This window comes from Hyla sarda, unplaced genomic scaffold (genome assembly GCF_029499605.1).
Source record: "Hyla sarda isolate aHylSar1 unplaced genomic scaffold, aHylSar1.hap1 scaffold_1062, whole genome shotgun sequence".
Taxonomy (NCBI): Eukaryota; Metazoa; Chordata; class Amphibia; order Anura; family Hylidae; genus Hyla; species Hyla sarda.
Genome location: NW_026607681.1, coordinates 107,578 through 119,390, shown reverse-complemented (window position 1 = coordinate 119,390; position 11,813 = coordinate 107,578). Strand labels below are relative to the sequence as shown.

Here is an 11,813-nt window from a genome sequence, read left to right as displayed (position 1 = left end):
CTCTCCAATCCTCCAGTCATCCCAGGTTCTCACAATCAATCTCATTTAACATCTTCCATCATCAGGGTCTTCACAGGATTCAAACTCACAACCTCTGCGCTCCAAGGCAGCAGCTCTAACCACAATGCCATGGGAGCTGCTTGGCAACAAATTGCAGAGACCAAGGTCTTGTCCTGTTTTGGCACACAGAGTAACTGCACAGAGGAAGGGAGGAGAGGGTTTTGAGGGGGGGGGGGGGGGAGATTTGAACCTTAGAAGTTCTATAGTTCTTTTCTGCCTGACCACAATGCTCCACCACTGAGCTATTGCTAAAAAAATTAGCAATGTCTGTACCTCAACATTGCAAATTTTTTGCAATAAACTACATACATGAGATATGGTTGAGCTGTAAAGAATAAAATATGCATTAGCAGGCACTTGGATTTGAACCAAGGACCTCTTGAACCTCTGCGCTCCAGGGTGGCTGCTCATTGACTGGATGAGGCGATTTTCTGCAAGAAACTACATTTGTGGGATATGGTTAAGTTGTAAAGCAAAGAAATGTGTGTTAGGGGGCACTCGGATTTGAACCAAGGACCTCTTGATCTGCAGTCAAATGCTCTACCACTGAGCTATACCCCCGCCACACAAAGCTTTCCAGTGTAAACGCACAGAGGGGGGGGATTCGAACCTAAGTCCGAACTAGCTCTTAGGCTTGCCTGTACTGTTCCAGTCAAATGTATCTGAACAGGTGGGAACAAATTATTTTTTTAAATCAACTGGTGTCAAAAAGTTATACAGATTTGTAAGTTACATACATTTAAAGCTCTCAATCGTTCCAGTACTTATCATCTGCGTGCCCTGCATGCCAAAAAGAGAGGGGGGCTCCAATTGTAGATATAGCAAGCCTAAGAAGTAGCTTGGTCTTAGGTTTGAGCCCCCCTTTGTGCATTTTCTCTTTTTGTCAAAACAACTGGTGCCAAAAAGTTATACAGGTTTGTTAGGTTCGAGCCCCCCCTTTGTGCATTTTCTCTTTTTGTCAAAACAACAGGTGCCAAAAAGTTATACAGATTTGTAAGTTACATACATTTAAAGCTCTCAATCGTTCCAGTACTTATCATCTGCGTGCCCTGCGTGCCAAAAAGAGAGGGGGGCTCCAATTGTAGATATAGCAAGCCTAAGAAGTAGCTTGGTCTGAGCCCCCCTTTGTGCATTTTCTCTTTTTGTCAAAACAACTGGTGCCAAAAAGTTATACAGGTTTGTTAGGTCCGAGCCTCCCTTTGTGCATTTTCTCTTTTTGTCAAAACAACTGGTGCCAAAAAATTATACAGGTTTGTAAGTTACATACATTTAAAGCTCTCAATCATTCCAGTACTTATCATCTGCGTGCCCTGCGTGCCAAAAAGAGAGGGGGGCTCGGATTGTAGATATAGCAAGCCTAAGAAGTAGCTCGGTCTTAGGTCCGAGCCCCCCTTTGTGCATTTTCTCATTTTGTCAAAACAGGCCAAGACCACTGTCATTGTTGCGAGTTTCCAGGTAGCTTTCATGGCCTAGTGGTTAGAGCTGCTGCATTGGTGCAAAGAGGTTGTGAATTCGAATCCTGTGAAGACCCTGAGGCTGGCAGCAGAGCAAGGTGATGGAGTGAGAAATCGGAGGATGTTAAGGTAAGTGTGTGTGTGAAGTGGTTGATGGTTTGGCATCCAGAAGGTGATGGAGAAGTGGATGTGATGTGATGTGGGTGGGGAGGAAGGTGCTTAGGAAGAAGGTAGTTGGGGTGTTAGTGAGTGGTGGTGGTGGTGGTGGTGGTGGTAGTTGGAGTGAAGGGCTGGAGGCAATGGTGATTGGTAGAAGGGGAGACCATTTTATTGGTATAAATAAAAAAGCAAATAAAACCCCCCACCTTTTTATTTTCAACATCCCACAACAGACACAACACCACTTTTGGTAGATCCACAACCTAGAATCCTCCATTCTAGTGGATCACCGTCCACAATGCCCCACAACACTCTCTGACCACTTACCTTGAAAGCCTCCTCTCCTCAGTCCATCGATCTCCTCCAGTCCCACTGCTCTCCAATGTGCTCTCCTTGACATCCGCTTGACTCAGTCCATCCATTGATATCTTTCAGTCCCATGATCCATGGCTCTCCAATCCTCCAGTCATCCCAGGTTCTCACGATCAATCTCATTTAACATCTTCCATCATCAGGATCTTCACAGGATTCAAACTCACAACCTCTGCGCCCCAAGGCAGCAGCTCTAACCACAATGCCATGGGAGCTGCTTGGCAACAAAATGCAGAGACCAAGGTCTTGTCCTGTTTTGGCACACAGAGTAACTGCACAGAGGAAGGGAGGAGAGGGTTTTGAGGGGGGGGGGGGAGATTTGAACCTTAGAAGTTCTATAGTTCTTTTCTGCCTGACCACAATGCTCCACCACTGAGCTATTGCTAAAAAATTAACAATGTCTGTACCTCAACATTGCAAATTTTTTGCAATAAACTACATACATGAGATATGGTTGAGCTGTAAAGAAAAAATTATGCATTAGCAGGCACTTGGATTTGAACCAAGGACCTCTTGAACCTCTGTGCTCCAGGGTGGCTGCTCATTGACTGGATGAGGTGATTTTCTGCAAGAAACTACATTTGTGGGATATGGTTAAGTTGTAAAGCTAAAAAATTTGTGCTAGGGGGCACTCGGATTTGAACCAAGGACCTCTTGATCTGCAGTCAAATGCTCTACCACTGAGCTATACCCCAGCAACACAAAGCTTTCCAGTGTAAACGCACAGATGGGGGATTCGAACCTAAGTCCGAACTAGCTCTTCGGCTTGCCTGTACTGTTCCAGTCAAATGTATCTGAACAGGTGGGAAAAAATTATTTTTTTAAATAAACTGTTGTCAAAAAGTTATACAGATTTGTAAGTTACATACATTTAAAGCTCTCAATCGTTCCAGTACTTATCATCTGCGTGCCCTGCATGCCAAAAAGAGAGGGGGGCTCCAATTGTAGATATAGCAAGCCTAAGAAGTAGCTTGGTCTTAGGTTTGAGCCCCCCTTTGTGCATTTTCTCTTTTTGTCAAAACAACTGGTGCCAAAAAGTTATACAGGTTTGTTAGGTTCGAGCCCCCCCTTTGTGCATTTTCTCTTTTTGTCAAAACAACAGGTGCCAAAAAGTTATACAGATTTGTAAGTTACATACATTTAAAGCTCTCAATCGTTCCAGTACTTATCATCTGCGTGCCCTGCGTGCCAAAAAGAGAGGGGGGCTCCAATTGTAGATATAGCAAGCCTAAGAAGTAGCTTGGTCTGAGCCCCCCTTTGTGCATTTTCTCTTTTTGTCAAAACAACTGGTGCCAAAAAGTTATACAGGTTTGTTAGGTCCGAGCCTCCCTTTGTGCATTTTCTCTTTTTGTCAAAACAACTGGTGCCAAAAAATTATACAGGTTTGTAAGTTACATACATTTAAAGCTCTCAATCATTCCAGTACTTATCATCTGCGTGCCCTGCGTGCCAAAAAGAGAGGGGGGCTCGGATTGTAGATATAGCAAGCCTAAGAAGTAGCTCGGTCTTAGGTCCGAGCCCCCCTTTGTGCATTTTCTCATTTTGTCAAAACAGGCCAAGACCACTGTCATTGTTGCGAGTTTCCAGGTAGCTTTCATGGCCTAGTGGTTAGAGCTGCTGCATTGGTGCAAAGAGGTTGTGAATTCGAATCCTGTGAAGACCCTGAGGCTGGCAGCAGAGCAAGGTGATGGAGTGAGAAATCGGAGGATGTTAAGGTAAGTGTGTGTGTGAAGTGGTTGATGGTTTGGCATCCAGAAGGTGATGGAGAAGTGGATGTGATGTGATGTGGGTGGGGAGGAAGGTGCTTAGGAAGAAGGTAGTTGGGGTGTTAGTGAGTGGTGGTGGTGGTGGTGGTGGTGGTAGTTGGAGTGAAGGGCTGGAGGCAATGGTGATTGGTAGAAGGGGAGACCATTTTATTGGTATAAATAAAAAAGCAAATAAAACCCCCCACCTTTTTATTTTCAACATCCCACAACAGACACAACACCACTTTTGGTAGATCCACAACCTAGAATCCTCCATTCTAGTGGATCACCGTCCACAATGCCCCACAACACTCTCTGACCACTTACCTTGAAAGCCTCCTCTCCTCAGTCCATCGATCTCCTCCAGTCCCACTGCTCTCCAATGTGCTCTCCTTGACATCCGCTTGACTCAGTCCATCCATTGATATCTTTCAGTCCCATGATCCATGGCTCTCCAATCCTCCAATCATCCCAGGTTCTCACGATCAATCTCATTTAACATCTTCCATCATCAGGATCTTCACAGGATTCGAACTCACAACCTCTGCACTCCAAGGCAGCAGCTCTAACCACAATGCCATGGGAGCTGCTTGGCAACAAAAGGCAGAGACCAAGGTCTTGTCCTGTTTTGGCACACAGAGTAACTGCACAGAGGAAGAGAGGAGAGGGTTTTGAGGGGGGGGGGGGAGATTTGAACCTTAGAAGTTCTATAGTTCTTTTCTGCCTGACCACAATGCTCCACCACTGAGCTATTGCTAAAAAATTAGCAATAACTGTACCTCAACATTGCAAATTTTTTGCAATAAACTACATACATGAGATATGGTTGAGCTTTAAAGAAAAAATTATGCATTAGCAGGCACTTGGATTTGAACCAAGGACCTCTTGAACCTCTGCGCTCCAGGGTGGCTGCTCATTGACTGAATGAGGCGATTTTCTGCAAGAAATTTGTGGGATATGGTTAAGTTGTAAAGCAAAAAAATGTGTGTTAGGGGGCACTCGGATTTGAACCAAGGACCTCTTGATCTGCAGTCAAATGCTCTACCACTGAGCTATACCACCGCAACACAAAGCTTTCCAGTGTAAACGCACAGAGGGGGGATTCGAACCTAAGTCCGAACTAGCTCTTCGTCTTGCCTGTACTGTTCCAGTCAAATGTATCTGAACAGGTGGGAAAAAATTATTTTTTTAAATCAACTGGTGTCAAAAAGTTATACAGATTTGTGAGTTACATACATTTAAAGCTCTCAATCGTTCCAGTACTTATCATCTGCGTGCCCTGCGTGCCAAAAAGAGAGGGGGCTCCAATTGTAGATATAGCAAGCCTAAGAAGTAGCTTGGTCTTAGGTTTGAGCCCCCCTTTGTGCATTTTCTCTTTTTGTCAAAACAACTGGTGCCAAAAAGTTATACAGGTTTGTTAGTTTCGAGCCCCCCCTTTCTGCATTTTCTCTTTTTGTCAAAACAACAGGTGTCAAAAAGTTATACAGATTTGTAAGTTACATACATTTAAAGCTCTCAATCATTCCAGTACTTATCATCTGCGTGCCCTGCGTGCCAAAAAGAGAGGGGGGCTCGGATTGTAGATATAGCAAGCCTAAGAAGTAGCTCGGTCTGAGGTCCGAGCCCCCCTTTGTGCATTTTCTCATTTTGTCAAAACAGGCCAGGACCACCGTCATCGTTGCCAGTTTCCAGTTTCCAGTTTCCAGTTTCCAGTTTCCAGTTTCCAGTTTCCAGTTTCCAGTTTCCAGTTTCCAGTTTCCAGGTAGCTTTCATGGTCTAGTGGTTAGAGCTGCTGCCTTGGAGCAAAGAGGTTGTGAGTTCAAATCCTGTGAAGACCCTGAGGCTGGCAGCAGAGCATGATGATGGAGTGAGAAATTGGTGGATGTTAAGGTAAGTGTGTGTGTGAAGTGGTTGATGGTTGGGCATCCAGAAGGTGATGGAGAAGTGGATGTGATGTGGGTGGGGAGGAAGGTGCTGAGGAAGAAGGTAGTTGGGGAGTGAGTGAGTGGTGGTGGTAGTTGGAGTGAAGGGCTGGAGGCAATGGTGATTGGTAGAAGGGGAGACCATTTTATTGGTATAAAAAAAAATGCAAATAAAAACCCCCACCTTTTTATTTTCAACATCCTTCAACAGACACAACACCACTTTTGGTAGATCCACAACCTAGAATCCTCCATTCTCGTGGATCACCGACCACAATGCCCTACAACACTCTCTGACCACTTACCTTGAAAGCCTCCTCTCCTCAGTCCATCGATCTCCTCCAGTCCCACTGCTCTCCAATCTGCTCTCCTTGACATCCGCTTGACTCAGTCAATCCATCGATATCTTTCAGTCCCATGATCCATGGCTCTCCAATCCTCCAGTCATCCTAGGTTCTCACGATCAATCTCATTTAACATCTTCCATCATCAGGGTCTTCACAGGATTCGAACTCACAACCTCTGCGCTCCAAGGCAGCAGCTCTAACCACAATGCCATGGGAGCTGCTTGGCAACAAAATGCAGAGACCAAGGTCTTGTCCTGTTTTGGCACACAGAGTACCTGCACAGAGGAAGGGAGGAGAGGGTTTTGATGGGGGGGGGGGGGGGAGATTTGAACCTTAGAAGTTCTATAGTTCTTTTCTGCCTGACCACAATGCTCCACCACTGAGCTATTGCTAAAAAATTAGCAATGTCTGTACCTCAACATTGCAATTTTTTTGCAATAAACTACATACATGAGATATGGTTGAGCTGTAAAGAAAAAATTATGCATTAGCAGGCACTTGGATTTGAACCAAGGACCTCTTGAACCTCTGCGCTCCAGGGTGGCTGCTCATTGACTGGATGAGGCGATTTTCTGCAAGAAACTACTTTTGTGGGATATGGTTAAGTTGTAAAGCAAAAAAATGCGTGTTAGGGGGCACTCGGATTTGAAGCAAGGACCTCTTGAGCTGCAGTCAAATGCTCTACCACTGAGCTATACCCCCGCAACACAAAGCTTTCCAGTGTAAACGCACCGAGGGGGATTCGAACCTAAGTCCGAACTAGCTCTTCGGCTTGCCTGTACTGTTCCTGTCAAATGTATCTGAACAGGTGGGAAAAAATTATTTTTTTAAATCAACTGGTGCCAAAAAGTTATACAGGTTTGTAAGTTACATACATTTAAAGCTCTCAATCATTCCAGTACTTATCATCTGCGTGCCCTGCGTGCCAAAAAGAGAGGGGGGGCTCGGATTGTAGATATAGCAAGCCTAAGAAGTAGCTCGGTCTGAGGTCCGAGCCCCCCTTTGTGCATTTTCTCTTTTTGTCAAAACAACTGGTGCCAAAAAGTTATACAGGTTTGTTAGGTCCGAGCCTCCCTTTGTGCATTTTCTCTTTTTGTCAAAACAACTGGTGCCAAAAAGTTATACAGGTTTGTAAGTTACATACATTTAAAGCTCTCAATCATTCCAGTACTTATCATCTGCGTGCCCTGCGTGCCAAAAAGAGAGGGGGGCTCGGATTGTAGATATAGCAAGCCTAAGAAGTAGCTCGGTCTGAGGGCCGAGCCCCCCTTTGTGCATTTTCTCATTTTGTGAAAACAGGCCAAGACCACTGTCATCGTCATCGTCATCGTCATCGTCAACGTCATCGTCATCGTTATCGTCATCGTCATCGTTACCAGTTTCCAGGTAGCTTTCATGGTCTAGTGGTTAGAGCTGCTGCCTTGGAGCAAAGAGGTTGTGAGTTCAAATCCTGTGAAGACCCTGAGGCTGGCAGCAGAGCATGGTGATGGAGTGAGAAATCGGTGGATGGTAAGTGTGTGTGTGTGTGTGTGTGTGAAGTGGTTGATGGTTGGGCATCGAAAAGTGGGTGGGGAGGAAGGTGCTGAGGAAGAAGGTAGTTGGGGTGTGAGTGAGTGCTGGTGGTAGTTGGAGTGAAGGGCTGGAGGCAATGGTGATTGGTAGAAGGGGAGACCATTTTATTGGTATAAAAAAAAAGCAAATAAAAACCCACTCCTTTTTATTTTCAACATCCCACAACATCACTTTTGGTAGATCTACAACCTAGAAGCCTCTATTCTAGTGGATCACCGTCCACAATGCTCCACAACACTCTCTGACCACTTACCTTGAAAGCCTCTTCTCCTCAGTCCATCGATCTCCTCCAGTCCCATTGCTCTCCAATCTGCTCTCCTTGACATCCATCGATATCTTTCAGTCCCATGATCCATGGCTCTCCAATCCTCCAGTCATCCCAGGTTCTCACGATCAATCTCATTTAACATCTTCCATCATCAGGGTTTTCACAGGATTCGAACTCACAACCTCTGCGCTCCAAGCAGCTGCAGCAGCTCTAACCACAATGCCATGGGAGCTGCTTGGCAACAAAATGCAGAGACCAAGGTCTTGTCCTGTTTTGGCACACAGAGTAACTGCACAGAGGAAGGGAGGAGAGGGTTTTGAGGGGGGGGGGAGATTTGAACCTTAGAAGTTCTATAGTATCTGAACAGGTGGGAAAAAATTATTTTTTTAAATCAACTGGTGTCAAAAAGTTATACAGATTTGTAAGTTACATACATTTAAAGCTCTCAATCGTTCCAGTACTTATCATCTGCGTGCCCTGCGTGCCAAAAAGAGAGGGGGGCTCCAATTGTAGATATAGCAAGCCTAAGAAGTAGCTTGGTCTTAGGTTTGAGCCCCCCTTTGTGCATTTTCTCTTTTTGTCAAAACAACTGGTGCCAAAAAGTTATACAGGTTTGTTAGGTTCGAGCCCCCCCTTTGTGCATTTTCTCTTTTTGTCAAAACATCAGGTGCCAAAAAGTTATACAGATTCGTAAGTTACATACATTTAAAGCTCTCAATCGTTCCAGTACTTATCATCTGCGTGCCCTGCGTGCCAAAAAGAGAGGGGAGCTCCAATTGTAGCTATAGCAAGCCTAAGAAGTAGCTTGGTCTGAGGTCTGAGCCCCCCTTTGTGCATTTTCTCTTTTTGTCAAAACAACTGGTGCCAAAAAGTTATACAGGTTTGTAAGTTACATACATTTAAAGCTCTCAATCATTCCAGTACTTATCATCTGTGTGCCCTGCGTGCCAAAAAAGAGGGGGGCTCGGATTGTAGATATAGCAAGCCTAAGAAGTAGCTCGGTCTGAGGTCCGAGCCCCCCTTTGTGCATTTTCTCATTTTGTCAAAACAGGCCAAGACCACTGTCATCGTTGCCAGTTTCCATGTAGCTTTCATGGTCTAGTGGTTAGAGCTGCTTCCTTGGAGCAAAGAGGTTGTGAGTTCAAATCCTGTGAAGACCCTGAGGCTGGCAGCAGAGCATGGTGATGGAGTGAGAAATTGGTGGATGTTAAGGTAAGTGTGTGTGTGTGAAGTGGTTGATGGTTGGGCATCCAGAAGGTGATGGAGAAGTGGATGTGATGTGGGTGGGGAGGAAGGTGCTGAGGAAGAAGGTAGTTGGGGTGTTAGTGAGTGGTGGTGGTAGTTGGAGTGAAGGGCTGGAGGCAATGGTGATTGGTAGAAGGGGAGACCATTTTATTGGTATAAATAAAAAAGCAAATAAAAACCCCCACCTTTATATTTTCAACATCCCACAACAGACACAACACCACTTTTGGTAGATCCACAACCTAGAATCCTCCATTCTAGTGAATCACCATCCACAATGCCCCACAACACTCTCTGACCACTTACCTTGAAAGCCTCCTCTCCTCAGTCCATCGATCTCCTCCAGTCCCACTGCTCTCCTTGACATTCGCTTGACTTATTCCATCCATCGATATCTTTCAGTCCCATGATCTATGGCTCTCCAATCCTCCAGTCATCCAAGGTTCTCACGATCATTCTCATTTAACATCTTCCATCATCAGGATCTTCACAGGATTCGAACTCACAACCTCTGCGCCCCAAGGCAGCAGCTCTAACCACAATGCCATGGGAGCTGCTTGGCAACAAAATGCAGAGACCAAGGTCTTGTCCTGTTTTGGCACACAGAGTAACTGCACAGAGAAAGAGAGGAGAGGGTTTTGAGGGGGGGGGGGGGGACATTTGAACCTTAGAAGTTCTATAGTTCTTTTCTGCCTGACCACAATGCTCCACCACTGAGCTATTGCTAAAAAATTAGCAATATCTGTACCTCAACATTGCAAATTTTTTGCAATAAACTACATACATGAGATATGGTTGAGCTGTAAAGAAAAAATTATGCATTAGCAGGCACTTGGATTTGAACCAAGGACCTCTTGAACCTCTGCGCTCCAGGGTGGCTGCTCATTGACTGGATGAGGCGATTTTCTGCAAGAAATTTGTGGGATATGGTTAAGTTGTAAAGCAAAAAAATTTTTTTTAGGGGGCACTCGGATTTGAACCAAGGACCTCTTGTTCTGCAGTCAAATGCTCTACAACTGAGCTATACCCCCGCAACACAAAGCTTGCCAGTGTAAACGCGAAGAGGGGGGATTCGAACCTAAGTCCGAACTAGCTCTTCGGCTTGCCTGTACTGTTCCAGTCAAATGTATCTGAACAGGTGGGAAAAAATTATTTTTTTAAATCAACTGGTGTCAAAAAGTTATACAGATTTGTAAGTTACATATATTTAAAGCTCTCAATCGTTCCAATACTTATCATCTGCGTGCCCTGCGTGCCAAAAAGAGAGGGGGGCTCCAATTGTAGATATAGCAAGCCTAAGAAGTAGCTTGGTCTTAGGTTTGAGCCCCCCTTTGTGCATTTTCTCTTTTTGTCAAAACAACTGGTGCCAAAAAGTTATACAGGTTTGTTAGGTTCGAGCCCCCCCTTTGTGCAATTTCTCTTTTGCTCAAAACAACAGGTGCCAAAAAGTTATACAGATTTGTAAGTTACATACATTTAAAGCTCTCAATCGTTCCAGTACTTATCATCTGCGTGCCCTGCGTGCCAAAAAGAGAGGGGGGCTCCAATTGTAGATATAGCAAGCCTAAGAAGTAGCTTGGTCTGAGGTCTGAGCGCCCCTTTGTGCATTTTCTCTTTTTGTCAAAACAACTGGTGCCAAAAAGTTATACAGGTTTGTTAGGTCCGAGCCTCCCTTTGTGCATTTTCTCTTTTTGTCAAAACAACTGGTGCCAAAAAGTTATACAGGTTTGTAAGTTACATACATTTAAAGCTCTCAATCATTCCAGTACTTATCATCTGCGTGCCCTGCGTGCCAAAAAGAGAGGGGGGCTCGGATTGTAGATATAGCAAGCCTAAGAAGTAGCTCGGTCTGAGGTCCGAGCCCCCCTTTGTGCATTTTCTCATTTTGTCAAAACAGGCCAAGACCACTGTCATCGTTGCCAGTTTCCAGTTTCCAGTTTCCAGTTTCCAGTTTCCAGTTTCCAGTTTCCAGTTTCCAGGTAGCTTTCATGGTCTAGTGGTTAGAGCTGCTGCCTTGGAGCAAAGAGGTTGTGAATTCAAATCCTGTGAAGACCCTGAGGCTTGCAGCAGAGCATGGTGATGGAGTGAGAAATCGGTGGATGTTAAGGTAAGTGTGTGTGTGTGTGTGAAGTGGTTGATGGTTGGGCATCGAGAAGTGGAGAGGAAGAAGGTAGTTGGGGTGTGAGTGAGTGGTGGTGGTAGTTGGAGTGAAGGGCTGGAGGCAATGGTGATTGGTAGAAGGGGAGACCATTTTATTGGTATAAATAAAAAAGCAAATAAAAAACCCCACCTTTTTATTTTCAACATCCCACAACAGACACAACACCACTTTTGGTAGATCCACAACCTAGAATACTCCATTCTAGTGGATCACCGTCCACAATGCCCCACAACACTCTCTGACCACTTACCTTGAAAGCCTCCTCTCCTCAGTCCATTGATCTCCTCCAGTCCCACTGCTCTTCAATCTGCTCTCCTTGACATTCGCTTGACTTATTCCATCCATCGATGTCTTTCAGTCCCATGATCCATGGCTCTCCAATCCTCCAGTCATCCCAGGTTCTCACGATCAATCTCATTTGACATCTTTCATCATCAGGGTCTTCACAGGATTCAAACTCACAACCTCTGCGCTCCAAGGCAGCAGCTCTAACCACAATGCCATGGGA

General features: G+C 45.1%; 3 non-coding genes across 3 annotated transcripts; all 3 read right to left on the bottom strand.

Annotated features, from left to right (window-relative positions):
* Positions 1–549: 549 nt before the first annotated feature.
* On the bottom strand, positions 550–621 carry TRNAC-GCA (transfer RNA cysteine (anticodon GCA)). The gene has a single exon. It is a non-coding gene; the product is annotated as a tRNA-Cys (tRNA).
* A 2,043-nt stretch (positions 622–2,664) lies between these two features.
* Positions 2,665–2,742, bottom strand: TRNAC-GCA (transfer RNA cysteine (anticodon GCA)). The gene has a single exon. It is a non-coding gene; the product is annotated as a tRNA-Cys (tRNA).
* Positions 2,743–4,780: 2,038 nt separating this feature from the next.
* On the bottom strand, positions 4,781–4,852 carry TRNAC-GCA (transfer RNA cysteine (anticodon GCA)). The gene has a single exon. It is a non-coding gene; the product is annotated as a tRNA-Cys (tRNA).
* Positions 4,853–11,813: the final 6,961 nt, after the last annotated feature.